The sequence below is a fragment of the Acomys minous genome (genome assembly GCF_964271855.1).
Source record: "Acomys minous genome assembly, chromosome: 9".
Taxonomy (NCBI): Eukaryota; Metazoa; Chordata; class Mammalia; order Rodentia; family Muridae; genus Acomys; species Acomys minous.
This window is the reverse complement of record NC_140490.1, coordinates 79,994,664-80,011,964: the sequence shown is the minus strand read 5'-3', so window position 1 is coordinate 80,011,964 and position 17,301 is coordinate 79,994,664. Positions and strand designations below refer to the sequence as shown.

The 17,301-nt window shown below is 42.1% G+C and overlaps 1 pseudogene across 1 annotated transcript; it reads left to right on the top strand.

The window, feature by feature from the left end:
- Nucleotides 1-5,415: 5,415 nt before the first annotated feature.
- On the top strand, nt 5,416-16,334 carry LOC311605899 (RNA-binding motif, single-stranded-interacting protein 2-like; annotated as a pseudogene). Its single transcript has 2 exons — nt 5,416-5,561; nt 15,472-16,334. The product of its transcript is annotated as an RNA-binding motif, single-stranded-interacting protein 2-like (transcript).
- The last annotated feature ends 967 nt before the right edge of the window (nt 16,335-17,301 follow it).

Sequence of the window (17,301 nt, the reverse complement as noted above, 5' to 3'; positions counted from 1 at the left end):
CATAGACACACCCCTGGCCTCATCTCAAAACTTTTGCAGGTTTCCAGTCCATAGTCGATAAATCTTTATAGTAAATTGGTTGTCCTAGTTCCTTAGTTTTGTCTCTAACCCAACGTCTCTCAGCTGCTGTTGGCCCTTCATCACCAACATTCAGAAAATTTAAAGTCAACACAGCATTATTTAATCTGTCCCTGGGGGTCTTTCCCTTTCCCTTTTGTGTAATAAGTATCTTTTTAAAGGTACGATTAGCTCTTTTAACAACTGCCTGCCCTGTTGGATGTGTGGTATACCAGTAATATGCTTAATAATTCAACATGTAAAGAATTTCTTCACCTTAAAAGACACATATGCAGGAACATCATCAGTTTTTATTTGTGCAGGTATTCCCATAATTGCCATTATTTCCCAATAAATGAATAATTACACAATCAGCCTTTTCAGAACTTCGGGCAGTTGCTCATCTAAATCCTGAATAGGTCTGGATAGTATGATGTATATATTTAGTTTTCCAAATTCTGCAAAATGAAGCCCATCCATCTGCCAGATTTCATTCCTTTTTGTATCCTTAGGGTTAACTCCAGCAGGTAAAGGGTTTTGATTATACAAAGAACATGTAGGGCACCTATTAATTATTTCTCTCCTTGTTGCCAAGTGATAGGGAACCTTTTCTTCAAACCCTTACTGTTAACATGATGTTTTTCATGAAGTTTTGAGGCTTTAAGCACATTCCCTATTAATAATTGGTTGATTTCCTCATTTCCTTGTGCCAATGGCTCTGGTAAACCTGTATGGGATCAAATATGAGCAAGATACAAGAGATAGTTTCTACTTTGGATGACCTGTTGCAGTTCTATAAATAATGTAGTTAATTCAGAGTTATCAGGAGTAAATTCAGCAGTTTTTATATGCAGAACAACTCTTTCTGCATACTGAGAGTCAGTGATTATGTTAAAAGATTCAGAAAAATCCAATAGTACCATAAGGATTTCATATAATTCTGATTTTTGAACAGAGGTAAATGGGCTTTTGATCACCTTCGTCATTTTATCAGAGTTATAACCAGCCATGCCCGTCTTTTTTTTCTTTCAAATATGCTTAGTTTATCCACACAAACATTCCTTACAGTATCATGCTAATATAAAAGTTAAGCAGGCATCTCACCAAGCAGGACACAGTTGTCTGGGTAGAATGGCTGCTGAAGACTTCCACTGGGGAATCTTCTCTGGTAAGGGTGCTTTGGAAGCTTGCAGGCTTGATCCATGCCCACTGCGAAGTCCTTCAGCTGTGGCAGGCTGCAGGGAGGGGGACGGCACTAATGGAGGTCTAGGAAGCAGAGGCCAATGGCTTGCACTGACCTGCAGGCCTGTGATGGTGCCAGAAGTTCAAAGTTCACCGACGCGAGGGCCGTTCAGAGTCTCAAGCCCTCTCACAGATGGGTATCAACGCAGAGACTACAGAACCTGTGTGAGCACCACAGCAAGATCCTAAAGAGCATTCCACAATTACAATTTTTGTATCATTTCATTGAGTGGTGGCTTTGGTTATCAAGGCTCACAACTCAGGACTGGTTTACTAGTATATAAACACCACCTTGGGGTTAGTTCATTATCATATCAAGGCCTGTCCTGGACTAGGCTGGGAGTTTTGATTCAAAGCAATAGTGAATGTGCTGTCATGGCGGTGGAAACAGACCACAGATAGGATTAGCAAATCAAATCTGACCGCTGTGCATGGACCTCTCCTTGCATCTTATTGCAGACTTCAGGTCCACTTTCCTGCACATAGAGATTATTTTGAAGCCAATTTTGAAATCAGTTTTATATATCATATAAATTTTCATATATAAATGATTTTAGTATGTCTTGGAAATGTAAGAGCTCTTTCATATGACAGTCGTATGGCCTTACTATGACTGATTGGTGAAATTATCTTTAATTAAATTATCTTTTTTTTGATGATACACACATTATTTTTTTATTTAAAAAAATTTAAGGTTCCCCAGACTTCTCCTAGGAAGACAGAAAGCCTGATGTTGTCCCGGTTCCTAATATTGTATCATTTCTTTTCTCAACTTCCCTAAACAGATTTATTTTATTTTTTATTAATTTATTCTTGTTACATCTCAGTGGTTATCCCATCCCTTTTATCCTCCCATTCTTCCCTTCCTCCCATTTCCCCTTACTCCCCTCCCCTATGACTTCCTCCTCCTTCATATGCTCATAGGGTATCAAGTCTCTTCTTGGTTGATTAAATTATCTTTAATTTAATAATCAAACATTCATTGTTCTGGCATCTCCAATTATCTCTTGAACATTGTTCTATAATTATTTGTCCTAGTTAAAGTTATTATTGCTGTGATGAAGCATCATGGCCACCAACAACTTGGAGAGGAAAGGGTTTATTCGGCTTCCATATCCTGAGTCGCAGTCCACTGAGGAAAGCCAAGGCAGGAATTCGACCATGCAGAGCCAATGTCAGGAGCCAACGCAGAGGCCACGGTGGGGTGCTGCCCACTCTTGCTCTGCATGGGTAACTCATCTTGCCTAATTACAAAACCCGGGACCACCAGCCCAAGGGGGCACCATCCACAGTGGGCTGGGCCCTCCCACATCAACCACTAGTAAAGAAAATGCCCCAGTCTTGCCTGAAGTTTGTCCATATGGAGACATTTCTCAATTGAGGCCTTCCTGCCAGCCAGATCCTGCAGGCTGCTGGAAGTTCACCTTTGTGTAGCCTAAGGAGTGGCGGGTGATCATGTCCTTGCAGACCCGGATGAAGAGGATAGACCCGGCAGGGCTGAACTTCTCACAGAGCATTGCCTGGGTCATGTCGGGGTGCAGGTCCCCCATGTAAGAGAGGCCATGGGGTAGCTGGGGGGTGCTGGGGTTTATTTCGGGGCTGCAGGCTGCGACCTTTCCAGGGGAGCGAGGCTGGTGGTGCTGGGTCCGGCTGGCAGGAAGGCCTCGGTCTCTGTGTTCCTGCTTGGAGCTGTGGGGCCCCGGGCAGGCAGGTCAGTCTCAGCTGCTTCTCCAGGTTATTTTATAAAAGAGGAAGAAAAAAAAAAGTCTCTGGCAGGGGAGACTCGGATTTTTGTAAATTTTTTTTTTCAAATTATTGTTTTAGAATTTTTTGGGGAAGATTTAAAAAAAAAATGTGTGTTCTGAGCTTGGAGCACACACTCTGCACTCTCAGCACTAACTGCCGGGGAGAAGTGCAGTGATGAACAGCCAAAGAATTCCAAGTCTCCAAAGGCTGCATCTCCTGCTTTGGGCTCATATATATTTATCTCCTCCCACAGTCTGTTCATGGATTTCTTTTCAGCTGGCAACAATCAAGCTCCTGCATGAGGTGGTTTGTCTTCTAGCAGATTAACATCACCTGTTTTCTCACAAGTCTGTTCCCCATCCCACACTTGGGATCATAACAAAAACAGGTTTCTCTCTCCTTCACCAGGTTGTTTCTTAGGTCCATTTGCTTGGAATATCTTTCTCCAATTCTTTACCCCTTGTTAATGTCTATCCTTCATGCTGAGGTGTATTTCTTGTTTGCAGCAGAAAGACACATTGTGTTTTTGCATCCATTCTGTTAGTCTGTATCATTTTATTAAGGAATTGAATCCATTGATGTTGAGCGATATCAATGACCAATGGTTATTCGTTCTTGTTATTTTGTTATTGTTGTTGTTGTGTATGTGTGTACCCACGCTTTCCTTATTTTGACTTTTCTGGACAGAGATTCTTTATTTTCTGTGTTTTCGTGTATATACTTAACCTCCTTAGGTTGGAGTTTTCCTTCTATCACTTTATGTAGGCCTGGATTTGTACATAGATATTGTTTGAATTTGGCTTTATCATGAAATAGCATCTATGGAGGCTGAAAGTTTTGCTAGTTTTTAGAGTCTCCATTGAGAAGTTGAGTGTAATTCTAGTCGGTCTGCCAGTCTATGTTACTTGGTATTTTCCCCTTACAGCTTTTAATATTCTTTTTTTTGTTCTGTATGTTTAATGTTTTGATTATTATGTGCTGAGGGGCCTAATCTATTTGGTGTTCTGTATACTTTTTCTTTTGCCTGATATAAGGTTTCTCGGTGTAGCTCAGGCTGTCTTGGAACTCACTCTGTAGATCAGGCTGGCCTTGAATTCAGAGATATGCCTGTCTCTTCCTCCTGAGTGCTGGGACTGGTGTGCACCACCACTGCCTGACTGTGTATGCCTCTTGTACCTTTATAGCATCATTTTATTTAGGCTTAGAACATTTTCTTCTATGATTTTGTTGAAAACACTTTCTGGGCCCTTGAGCTGGGTTTCTCCTCCTCCTCCTTCTTCTCCTTTTTCTTCTCCTCTTCCTCCTTTTCCTCCTTTCTTCTTTTCCTTCATCTATTATTCATAGATATGATCTTTTCATATCTATGTGTCCCAGATGTTCTAGAAGTATGTTTCAATAGTGTTTTGGATGTAACATTGTCTTTCACTGATGTATCCATTTCCTCTATGGTATTTGCCATGCCTGAGATTCTCTTCTCTCTCATCCGTTCCGTTGGTGAAGCTTATCTTTAGTTCCCACTTGAATTCCTAAATTTTTCATTTCCAGAATCCCCTCAGTTTGGGTTTTCTTTATTGACTGTATTTTCCATTTGAGGTCTTGAACAGTTTTATTCATTTCCTCCCACTGTTTGTGTTTTCCTTGATTTCTTTAAGGGATTTACTCATTTCTTCTTTAAGGACCCCCTACCCTAAAGGCTGCTTTAAGGTATCTTTCTTGTGCTTCAGCTACATTGGAATAATCAGGGCCTGCTGTGGTAGGATAGCTGGGCTCTAGTGAGCCACACTGTCCTGGGAGTTATTGATTTTGCTTTTATGCTGGTGACTGCGCATCTGGGATGAGGAGGATTATGGGTCTAGGTGCTGATGTCAGGATTTGTCTTCACTGGGTAAATGTTTTGTTCTTGGCTTCTGTTTCCTCTCTTGGATTTCAGAGAATGTGATGTCTGTTTCTGTCCTAGTAGGGGATTTTATTTGGACCTGATAGTTATGGCCACTAACAATTCCAGGTAAAGTGTGCTTCTTGTTCCTGGGGCTGCCACTTAGGAATGAGCACTGGATAGGGATCTGAGTGGCTCACAGGTGGGAGGAGAACAGAATGTTTAACTAGGATTTTCTTATTTACTATCCCCAGAGTGTGAAGAGACGGCAAGGAGAGGCCACCTCAGATGGTCTGGTGCAGCCCTGTGGATGAGAGGAGAGGAGGGAGAGGTGGAGGTTTTCAGTTATCTACCTGCTTCCCTGGCCTGCTCAGCTCATGTGTTCACAGTGAAGGCTTGCTGGCGTTGGAGGCTGGGATGATGGGATGAGCTGGGGAAAGAGAGTTTGGGGGAGATCTTTTGTTGGAGACTGGTTTTGTGCTGCAGAGATAAGGATGAGCCTGGGGGACCTGCAGGAGCAGAAGAAGCATGGGTTCACTGTCACTGTCACCTACTTGTTGCCCTGGCCGAGGCAGCCCTTGGGTTACCAGGTGGTGCCTTCTGCAGTTGGGGCATGCAATTCAGGAGTGAGTAGAGGGAGGTCAGTCAGAAGGGGAAGATCTGTGGGATCCACAGGAAATGGGAGTTTGGGGGCATGGAAGGCTGACACAGGTGCTCTGCTGCCGAGGTGAAGATGAGACTGGGGAATTGGATCTGGAGGAGCAGAGAACATTTGTAGTGAGAAGTTTGGAATTTTGAATTCTTTAAAAAAGACACAGAATTATCATAAGAATATGTTTTCATTTTAATCCCAGGTGTGGGGATATGGGGCTGCTTTATATCAGCTGACTATGATTTGTCTCATGATCTGGCCGGGGCGTGATTTTTTTTTTTCATCTGCGGATAGTTTCTGTGATTGCGTGACATTTGGAATTCTGAGGATTTTTCAGAGGGTACATAAATGCTAGGATTCTGAGAGGTGGAACAGTTTTTGGTTTCAGACATGGTTTGTTAAGTAGTCATACACAAAGAAAAAGCAACAATAAGAAATTAGAGATCTCAAACTTGTCCCGAGGGACTTGATACCCCTACTTATCAGGAAGTAGCTTAACAGTAATGTTGCCCCCTTTTAAACTCTGACTTTATTTAGGAATATCTTTCATTTCCTCTCTATCTTTGTTTCTCTCCTTTGTAGTGATAGGGGGTAAAACTGGCAGAGGCGGGGAAGGGAGGAAAAGAACCCACAAAGTTACAAGGACCAGCTACAAGTGGTGCCCAACATGGGCTATAGGCCAAATGGGAAACTTGGTTTAAAATCTAAGGCATTTTAAAGAGGCCATGATATCATACAGGATGCACTCACCTTATGTGAAACAAATTCTAAATAACTGGGATATTCAAAGCAGTATTGTTCCCCAAAACTGGAAGAGAAGCTGTACTAGAGGCTGGCCCACAGTTGCAATAGTTAACATGGTAGAGAGAAGAAGCTATGAGTATTGAACTGTGAAATAGAGTGAGGGGGAATGAATATGGTAAATATCAGTTGCTGGGCGAAGGGCAGTACTGTGATATACAAGAACAGATTCAATTTGATGACACTACTGTAGACCTATGTTGCTTAGTGGCTTTAAGAGCTTGGGACAAACTGGAGGAGCCTGGGAGTAAAGCCACGTAGTTTACAAAGATTGTGCAAGGCCCTGGAGAAGCCATCACTGATCTTCTGTCATGATCCATTAAGTAGTCATGGACAAAGAAGAAACAGTAAGAAGAAAGCAGATATTGTGAGAGCAAAAAATGAAACTTACCCCCAAGGAACTTGACGACCCTAATAAGCAAGAAGTAGTCTAACAATAACCCCACCTGCTTTCTCACTTTACTCAGAGATCTCCTTCCTTTCCTCTCCATCCTTGTTCCTGTCCTATCTGGTGAATAGGGAATGAAAGTGGGGGAGGGTAAAGGAAGGGAACAAGGAGGAGCTACAAAGTAGCATGGACAAGCAGGGAGCGGTTGGGAGAGGGGGAGGGGCAGGGTAAAAGGAGGGAACAAGGAGAAGCCACAAAGTAGCAGGGACAAGCAGGGAGGTGGGTGGGGTGGGTTGGGGGGGTGGGGGTGGGGGAGGGTAAAAGGAGGGAACAAGGAGAAGCCACAAAGTAGCACGGACAAGCCACACACATTGTTCTTATTTTAGGCCACTTCAGAAAGATGTTACCATAGTTTGATTGTAGAAAGGTGAATAAACTTCAATCATACATGTATCACTGTTAAGTTCCACCCCCCCAAACAGTACACATCTTTTTTTTATTAATTTATTCTTGTTACATCTCAATGGTTATCCCATCCCTTGTATCCTCCCATTCTTCCTTCCCTCCCATTTTCCCCTTATTCCCCTCCCCTATGACTGTTCCTGAGGGGGATTACCTCCCCCTGTATTTGCTCATAGGGTATCAAGTCTCTTCTTGGTAACCTGTTGTCCTTCCTCTGAGTGCCACCAGGTCTCCCCCTCCAGGGGATGTGGTCAAATGTGAGGCACCAGAGTACATGAAAAAGTCATATCCCACTCTCCACTCAACTGTGGAGAATGTTCTGACCATTGGCTAGATCTGGGTAGGGGTTAACAGTACACATCTTACTCAGACCTTCTGTGATTCTGTTCTATCCTCACATTTTAACTCTTATTCTTAGGACAAAAATATTATTTTACTATAGAAAATACACCCTTTTCTAAAATATTCTTTTTTTGTTTTTAATAAATTTCACCAAATATTATGACTCCATACTTATTTCCTTCTCATGCTTAAAAAAAGATTTATTTAATGTATATGAGTGCTTTACCTCATGCACACCTGCATGCCAGAAGAGGGCATCAGATCCCATTATAGATGGCTGTGAGCCACATATGGTTGCTGGGAGTTGAACTCAGGACCTCTGGAAGAGCGGACAGTGCTCTTAAACACTCAGCTTTCTCTTTAGCCCTACTTATTTCCTTCTCAACAATTCTCTTTCTCTCACTTCATTATTTGTTCTTTTTCTTTTTTCTTGTTTTTCTTTTTTCTTTTTTTTTTAGACAGAGTTTCATGTGTAGCCTTGGCTGTCCTGGACTCACTTTGTGGACCAGGCTGGTATCAAACTCACAGTGATTCACCTGCCTCTGCCTCCCAAGTGCTGGGATTAAAGGTGTGCGCCACCACACCTGGGTTTATTATTTTTTATTTCATTTCCTTAAAAAGAGATGAATGTAAATTGTAGAAGATTACCTGTAAGCATATTTTTGTTTTGTTTGTGTGTGACAGGGTCCTTCTATGTAGCCATGACTGTCCTTGAACTTGGTACATAGGCTGCCCTCAAAGTCAGGGAGATCCACATGCCCCCCCCCCACCCCCCACTTCTCTAGTGCTGGGATAAAACACATTCCCCACCACACCCAGCTGTAAATTTAATTCTACTCAGCAAGCTTTTGTTGTGTGTTTCAAGCAAAACTTTTCTTCCCTTGGACTTTCTCCTTCCTCTTTTTACCAGGAAGATATTAATGATACTGTGTAGGAAAAGCTTTGTAAACAAAGGCAGGAGAGAAAGCATATAAGGTGTTAAAAATCCTTACACTTTGCCCTGTAATGTAGTTTTAGAAGACTGAAGATATTTATTTCTGTAGAGAGGAGTGTATACCCTGAAAGGAACAAATTTCCTCTAGTTTTACCCTCAATATATAAAAGGTCCCTTATGGAACTAGCTTTATAATAATACTAATATAATAATAATAATAATAATAATAATAATAATAATAATAATAATACTTTCCTTTTATAGAATATAGATTATTTTCTCACACAATATTTCCTGATTGGAGTCCCCACCCCTGTACTCTTCTCAGTTCCTTTCCATCTCCTTCTCCATCCTGATCCACTTACTTTCTAGCTCTCATCAGAAAAGAACAGGCCTCTAAGAAATAATACCAAAACACAACAAAATAAGACACAATGAGATAAAGTCACATCGAAGTTGGACGAATACAAACCAACAGAAGGAGAAGAGTCCAGGAGGAGGACCTGGTGCACATTTGTATGAGTTCTGTGCTTGCTGCTTCAGTCTCTGAGTTCATACGGGCCTTGTTCAGGTGACTCCGAGAGCCTTGTTTTCCCAGTGTCCTCTATTGCCTGTGGCTCTCACACTCATTCTGAGTCATCTTCCATGCTTCCCTGAGCTCTGAGAAGAGGGAGTTGATGGAGACAACCATTTAAAGCTGTGTCGTCCATGGTCTCTCTCTCTCTCTCTCTCTCTCTCTCTCTCTCTCTCTCTCTCTCTCTCTTCTCTCCAGGTCTGGTTTTGTGTCTCTGTATTTGTTCCTGTCTGCTGCTGGCTAAATAAGGCACAGATTTATGATTGTAGCAGAATACTATTAGGAGTATTAGGAGTCACTTTACCACTACCTTTTTTTTTTTTTTAATTTAAAAGACCAAAAGTATTTGGTTTTGTACTAGGTCTCTGGCTGTCAAGTCTCTAGTTCTTGGTCACCCAAACAGTGTCAGGTATGGGTACCTTCAGTCAGTCAAATCAGACATTGGTTGGCTACTCCCACTATCTTGTGCCAGCATTGCCCTAGCATATTTTGCAGTCCGAACAGCATTGTAGATCAAAGGTTTTGTGGCTGGGTTGGTATTGACTTTTTTTTTTTTTGGACTTGCAGAGGACCATCCTACAGCAAAGACACTGTAAGGGGTGAAGGTTTTATGTAACTACCAGCTTGAACTCTCAGTGTTCCATGAGCTGTGTTCTGTTGTCTTCAGAAATGGAGCACTGCAGTTAGTTTGTGGAGAGCAACCTACAGTCCTTGTTACAGCCTGGGTTGTTTGGCAGTTTCCATGGGACCCTTTTGGGCAACAACTCAACTGGCAACAACACAGTCCCAGTACCAGAAGCTTCATTTGGTGACAAGACATGGCCAGTCGGGACTCTGTCTCCCCCACTATTCTGAGACCTCATGAAGGTTGCCTTCATTTATTTTAGGAAGATTCCGCTGTTTCCATATCGCCCCCAAATGCCCTTTAATTCCAGCACCTCTCCCTGAGTTCCTTCCATCAACCCCCACAACTGTTCCTTCTATTCCTGTCCCAAGTGCCCCCAGATCACACCTAAAATCTATTCCATTTCCCCTTCCCAGGGAGAACATTTGTCTCTCATAGTGCCTTCCACTACACTTAACCTCTTGGGCTCTATAAATTGTAGTTTTGTTATCTATTTAATGGGTAATATTCACATGTAAGCAAACATATATGATGTTTATCTTTCTGGGTTTGAGTTACCTCACTCAGGATGATTTTTTTCTAGTTCAATCCATTTGCTTGCAAATTTCATGATGTCTTTTTTTTTTTTAACAGCTGAGTAACACTCCATTGTGTAAATGAACCACATTTTCTCTATCCATTCTTCAGTTGAGTGGTATCTAGGTTGTTTTCAATTTTTGCCTATTATTAATAGAGCAGCAATGAACATGGCTGAAGGAGAGATAAACATGTTTTTTGTTTAGATCACAAGTGGGGGGGGATGAGAAAAGACTTGTGAGAGAGAAGTCAAACCACTGTGTGGGGGAGATTGGTTATTAGCCAGCTGAAAAACATTCTTGAACAAATTCTGGGAGGAGGTATAAATGTGAGCCAAAAACAAGAGGCAGGGCCTTTGGAGGCTTGGGATAGTTTTGGCTGTTCACTGCTTCGCTTCGAGACACTCCTAGAGAGAACAGCTCGAGGGAAGGCTTCAGAGCTCTGGGCTCCTGCTGAGGTTCCTGGTTCTGGTTGTTCCAGGTTCCAGCAGAAGAAATCCTGCTGATTACTCCAGGAGAATCATTCCTCGGATAAGGATATGGTTTTGTTATTGTATTCTTTAATCTTCTTTTCCTATTTAGGTTAGTCAAGTTATAAGCGAGGTACTCTTGGTTAATAAGTTTGTAATAAAATATATTTCTAAGAAAATTGAGTCTACACATGGTTGAGCAATTGTCCTTAGGGTAGGATGGAGTGTATATGAGTATATGTCCAGGAGTGGTATAATTGGATCTTGAAGTAGATCAGTTTCTAACTTTTTGAGGAACTGCCATACTGATTTCCACAGTGGATGTACAAGTCAATACTCCCACCAGCAATGGAGGAGTGTCCCCCTTGCTCCATATCCTTGACATCATGAGTTGTCACTTGTGTTATTGATTTTAGCTATTATGATAGGTGTGAGATGGAATGTCAAAGTAGTATTGATTTGCATTTCTTTGATGACTAAGTATGTTGGACATTTCTTAAGTGTTTCTCAGCCATTTGAAATTACTCTATTGAAAATATTTTGTTTTGATATACGTCCCTCCTTTTTTTTTTTTGTTTGTTTGTTTTGTTTTGAGACAGAGTTTCTTTGTATAACAGCACTGGCTGTCTTGGACTCACTTTGTAGACCAAGGTGACTTCAAACTCACAGAGTCCATCTGTCTCTACCTCCTTAGTGCTAGGATAAAAGGTGTTAACCACTACACCTGGCTTTGTATCCCAATTTAATTGGATCATTTGGTTTTTTGATATGCAGTTTCTTGAGTTCTTTATATATTTTGAATATTAGACCTCTATTGGATATGAAGTTGGTAAAAAATACTTTTCCCATTCTCTAGGTTGCTGCTTTGTTCAAATGACATTATCTTTCTCTTTACAAGAGCTTTTCAGTTTCACAATGTCACACTTATTAATTGTTGATCTTAATGCTTGTGTTAGTGGTGTTGTGTTCAGAAAGCTGTCTCTTGTGCCAATGAGTTCAAGACTATCTCCCACTTTCTCTTCTGTCAGGTTCAGTATATCTGATTTTATATTGAGGTCTTGGGTCCACTTGTACTTGAGTTTTGTGCAGGGTGGCAAGTATGGATCTATCTGCATTCTTTTATAAGTAGAAACCTAGTTTGACCAGCACCATTTGTTGAAGATGCTGTTTTTCCTTTGTGTTTTTGACTTCTTCACCAAAAATCAGGTGTCCATATGTGTACATATTTATGTCTGTTTTTTTTTATTCAATTCAATTGATCAATGTGTCTGTTTTTGTGCCAATTCCATGTGGTCTTTATTACTATATCTATGTAGTACAATTGAGATCAGAAATGATATGACCTCCAGCAGTTGTTTTATTTTTCAGAATTAGTTTAGCTATTCTGTTTTTTCCCCAGATGAAACTGAGAATTGTCCTTTCAGGTTCTATAAAGAATTGTGTTGTAGTTTTAATTGGATTGCATTGAATTTGTAGATTGTTTTTGGTAGGATGGCCATCTTTTATTATGTTAGCTACCTATCTATGAGCGTGGGGAGATATTTCCATTTTCTGATATCTTCAGTTTCTTTTTTTTCCCAAGACAGTGTTTCTCTGTGCAATCCTGGCTGTTTGGAACACACTTTGTAGAGAAGGCTGGCCTTGAACTGAGAGATCAGCCTGCCTCTCCCTCCTGAGTGCTGAAATTAAAGGCGTGTGCTGCCACCACCTGGGAAGACTTCACGTTTTTACCATACAAGTCTCTTACTTGGTTTATTAGATTTAACACAAGATATTTTGTATTACTTGAGGCTAATGTGAAAGATGTTGTTTCTCTGATTCCTTAGTCCATTTGTCATTTGTATATGGAAGGCCTGCTGATTTCCATGAGTTAATTTTGTATCCAACTACTTTGCTGGGAGTGTTTACCAGCTGTAGTAGTCAACCTTGTGGAATTTTCAGGGTCATTTATGTATCTATCATATCACCGGCAAATCAAGGTGCGTTGACTTCTTCCTTTCCAATCTGTTTCCCCTTGATCTTCTATAGTTGTCTCATTGCTACAGCTAGAACTCTAAGCGTTGTATTGATAGGTGTGGAGAGAATAGATAATCTTGTGTTACTCCTGATTTTAGTGCAGTTGATTGGGGTTTCTTTTCATAATTTGAGGTTGGCTATAGGCTTTTTGTAAACTGCCTTTATTATATTCATGTATATTCCTTTTTATCTTTAATCACACTAGGAGTTTTTTTTTTATTTATGAAGAATTTGTCTCCAAAAAAAATTTATGGATTTTGTCAAAGGCCTTTTTGGCATCTAATGAAATGATCATGTGTGTTTTTTCCTTTCAGTTTGTTTATATGGTGGATTACACATAATGATATTTAAAAATTTTATTGAATGTCTATGATTTACATGTCATGCACCAAAATCCCTCTCCTCCCCTTAGTAAAATAAAACAAACAAACAAAAAAATCTTGTCATAGAAGCTGTAGTGTATCACATAGTATAGCTTTTTGTCCACAAATGTTTACTTTCAAATGTTCGTTGCTACGAGTCATGGGTCTGGTTTGAGGCCTGCACTATTGTTACCAGATCCTCACTGGGACTGCTGTCGGACATCCCATTGTTGCTGTGTGTCAAGGAGACTCTTAATCTTTGAATCTGTAGGTCTGGCTCCTTCATGTGTTCCAGCATCTCATACATGGGGTACATGTTGGGGTGAGGTCGACTCAGAGCCCTGGATCAAGGCCTGCTCCCTTGTCCTCAGGGCAGAGCCAGCTCACCTGCTTCTGTGTCATCTTGGCAGGGCTGACTCTCCTGCTCCCATGTCCTCAGGGCAGGGCCTGCTCTCCTGCTCCCCTGTCATCAGGGCACGACAGGTCACCTGCTCCTATGTTCTCAGGACAAGACTGGCTCTCCTGCTTCTGTGTCATCTTGGCAGGGCTGACTCTCCTGCTCCCATGTCCTCAGGGCAGGGCCTGCTCTCCAGCTCCTGTATCCTCAGGGCAGAGCCAGCTTTCTGGCTTCCATATCTCCAGGGATGGCTCACCTGCTCCCATGTCCTCAGCATCAGCTCTCGTGTTCTTGTGTCTTCATGGTCAGCTTTCCTGCTTCTGTGTCCTCAGGACCAGCTCTCCTGCTCCCATTCAATTAGCCAGATTGTTGCTGGCCATCAAGGCCTGGATGGCCTCCTACTCCTGTGGGTACTGGATCTTGTGGGCCATCAAGCAGGTTGTAAGTGGAGGCCCCTCAAAGTCTCTGTTGAGTTGCTCGCAGAAACCATTGATGTTGGCCCAGCTCAGCTTCCACCCCCCACCCCCCGACCCCCCACCCCCTGCCCTGGCACTTGTGGCTCTGTTGATTTGTGCCTCCTGAGTCTCTGGCTCCATCTCATGCTCCATCCTCCATGGGCCCTCACCTCGGTGCTGACCCTAGTATCCACCTCTGCATGATCCAGTTCTAGGCACTGAGCATGGCCCCAGCCCGTGAGAGGATGTCCATGAGGCTGTGGTGTGGGCGGTGCAGTCCTCGCTCAGGCTCGACTTGAGCAACACCCCCTCCTCAAATGCCATCTCCTTGGCCTGCACTGCGCTGGCCACAACCTGAAAAGCCATGGTGGCCCAGGGTCCGTGGGAGCTCACTGGAGCGTGGTCCCATGGCCCTGCAGTGGGAGGGCATGGATGATCTATATGACAGGATTTCCTTCTCTCTGAGAAACACCAGCACTGTGTTGTGGAGCTCTCAGTATGGTCCTTTGGTGGCGGTGCAGTCACTACTGTTCCGCAGATCAGACACAGTATGCGATTGACGCATTCTTGGATGATCTCTGCTTGGGTATTTCTAATACATTGCGCTAAGCATTTCCTTCCAATCAGTCCACTCTTGGGGGTGAACATTTCTGTGTAGCTCTGTAACACAGTCATCCTCCTCAAAATGCATGGATTTTTAAAAAAAATATTGAACCATCCCTGCATTTCTGGGATAAAGCTTACTTGATGATGATGGATTTTTTTTTTATGTGTTCTTAGGTTCAGTTTTCAAGTCCTTTTTTTTTCAGTTTGCAAGTATTTTATTGACCATTTTTTGCAACTATGTTTATAAGAGAAATTGGTCTGAAAATTTTTCTTTATTGTGTCCTTTTTTGTTTTATTTTCAAGACAGGCTTTCTATAGGTAGCTGTAGGATTCATGGAATTCACTCTGTAGACCAGGGTGGCCTTAAACTCAGAGATCCTCTTGCCTCTACCTCCCAAGTGCTAGGATTAACGGTATACACTGCCACTGCCCAGCTTCTTTGATGGGTCTTTATGTGGATTGGGTATCAGAGTAGTTGTGGCCTCATAAAATAAATTGGCTCAGTGCTTAAGAAGACTGATTACTCTTCCAGAGTTTCTGGATTTAATTCCTAGCACCCACATGGCTGCTCACAACTGTTTGTAACTCCAGTTCCAGGAGATCTGACATCCTCACACCAACCAACATGAGGGAAAACACCAATAAAAAAAATAAATAAATTGAGCACTGTTCCTTCTGATTGTGTTTTGTAGAATAATTTGAGGAGTATTGGTGCTAATTTTTCTTTGAAAATGTGGTAGAATTTGGTGAATCTTGCCCTGGGATTCTTTTTTGTTTGTTTGTTTGGGAGAATTTTAACGGCTTTTTTTTTTATCTATTTCTCTTAGATTTTCCAATTTGATGGAGCATAGATTTTTAAAGTATGTCCTTATGAGTCTCTGTGGGCTTCAGCAGTCCTTCTGCAGCACAAAAAGCTGTAACTGCACTGATTGCCAGTGGTGTGCAGGTACAAATGGCAAAGCAATGGGAGCAAGATCCTACAAATTTATACATCTCAGACCTCACACTGTTGATGGATGAGCAAGAACTGGAGTGAATGCTGAAGCCCTTTGGCCAGGTTATCTCTTCTTGAGTCCTTTGAGACACTCGTGGGACCAGCAAAGGTGTTGGCTTTGCAAGGTGAGAGCCTTATTCATTCACGTGCATCTTAAGATGGATTCCACAGAGACACATGAAGCCGTTATCACCCACTTTAACAGAAAGTACATAAAGATGTCCCCTAGAGTAGTAGAACCATCTGACCCTTTGCTTTGCAAATTTGCTGCTGGTGGGCCAAAGAAGTGACAGAACCGAGGAAAACTTTATGCAAAAAAAGACCAGGCTGGCCAAGGGGTGTAGACATGGGTGGTATGGCCTTGACCTATGACCCCACCGCAGCTCTTCAGGGTGGGCTGCACCCAGCCCTTTACAGCATTGTTTATAGCAAGATGCTTGCTCAGTCTGCACTGTCCCCATATTCTCCACCTTCTGTGTCCTCCTATCAGGGCTTAGTTCTGACACCAGGGTTGGACCACCCCCTCTTTTCTCCACCCTGCCTCTATGATGGGACCTCCTACCCAGCAACTGAGCCACTTGTCACTCAATATCCTGGGCACACTTATGCTAGCAGTGGCTGCTATGCAAGGAGCTTACACTTCCCAGGACCCCACTGTGCCTTTTTTCATTGTTTCTGTTGAGGAGAGTCATCAGCAAAACAAGTGGCAGTGGAGACCACCTCACACCATGGCTTCTATCCTTTCCAGTTCAGCAAGTAATGCAACCTGGGCCTGGGGAAAGCCCATGCACTCCTCCTGGGGCTATTTTCCCATCTCTGATGGAGGCTGGGGAACCATGTGGCTTTTTGTATGTGCTACGTTCAAGATCAAAAAGACTTTTCTTTTGCAGAAACTGTTTCTTGCTTTGCATGTAATTGCAGCGGACCTTTCTCCTACCCCAAAGACCCCGGCTGAGCTGCTTCTCATTTTCATGAAAAGGTTTGGGTAGACTTTGCTACCTTGTCCTTGCAAAGCTCTGCAGTTCATCTTTCTGCATCCCGTTTGTCCAGATTGTACGGCACATTATCTGTAATGGGCACTGGGGATTTTTCTCACCCAGTGGCTAGCTTGGCACATGCGAAGCCTTTGATGCTCTTTGTTTTTTAAAATTTTTTAATTAATTTATTCTTGTTACATCTCAATGGTTATCCCATCCCTTGTATCCTCCCATTCTTCCCTCCCTCCCATTTTCCCCTTATTCCCCTCCCCTATGACTGTTCCTGAGGGGGATTTACTTTGATGCTCTTTGAGGTAGAATGGAAGTGCTGCCAGGAGCAGACCCGTCTCACTGTCAAAAAAAGCCTTAAGTCAATAAAATCCTTAAATGCCATATTCTGTAAGTCTCTGAGGTTTTAAAAGCCCATTTATCTATCTCTTTTGTTTGTTTCTGGCTATTTTTTTTTATCTGTCAATATAGGAAATATATTTTTGTAGCTAGCCAAACTGGTATCTAACATGACGGTGAGTTTGATTGTCTGGCTGCTAATACCAGTTTCTTAATTATACTAAACAGATGTTCACAGCAGCTTTCAAAAGGGCTAGAATTTAACATTGCATTTTAAAGAATTATATAAGTATTTTACAGTTATTTTTTTAGAAGACTTCATTTGTTTTTCTGTTTCTCTCTTAACCTGGATATCACACAAATAACTGAGACTCTATTATATTATATTAACAAGCTTCACAG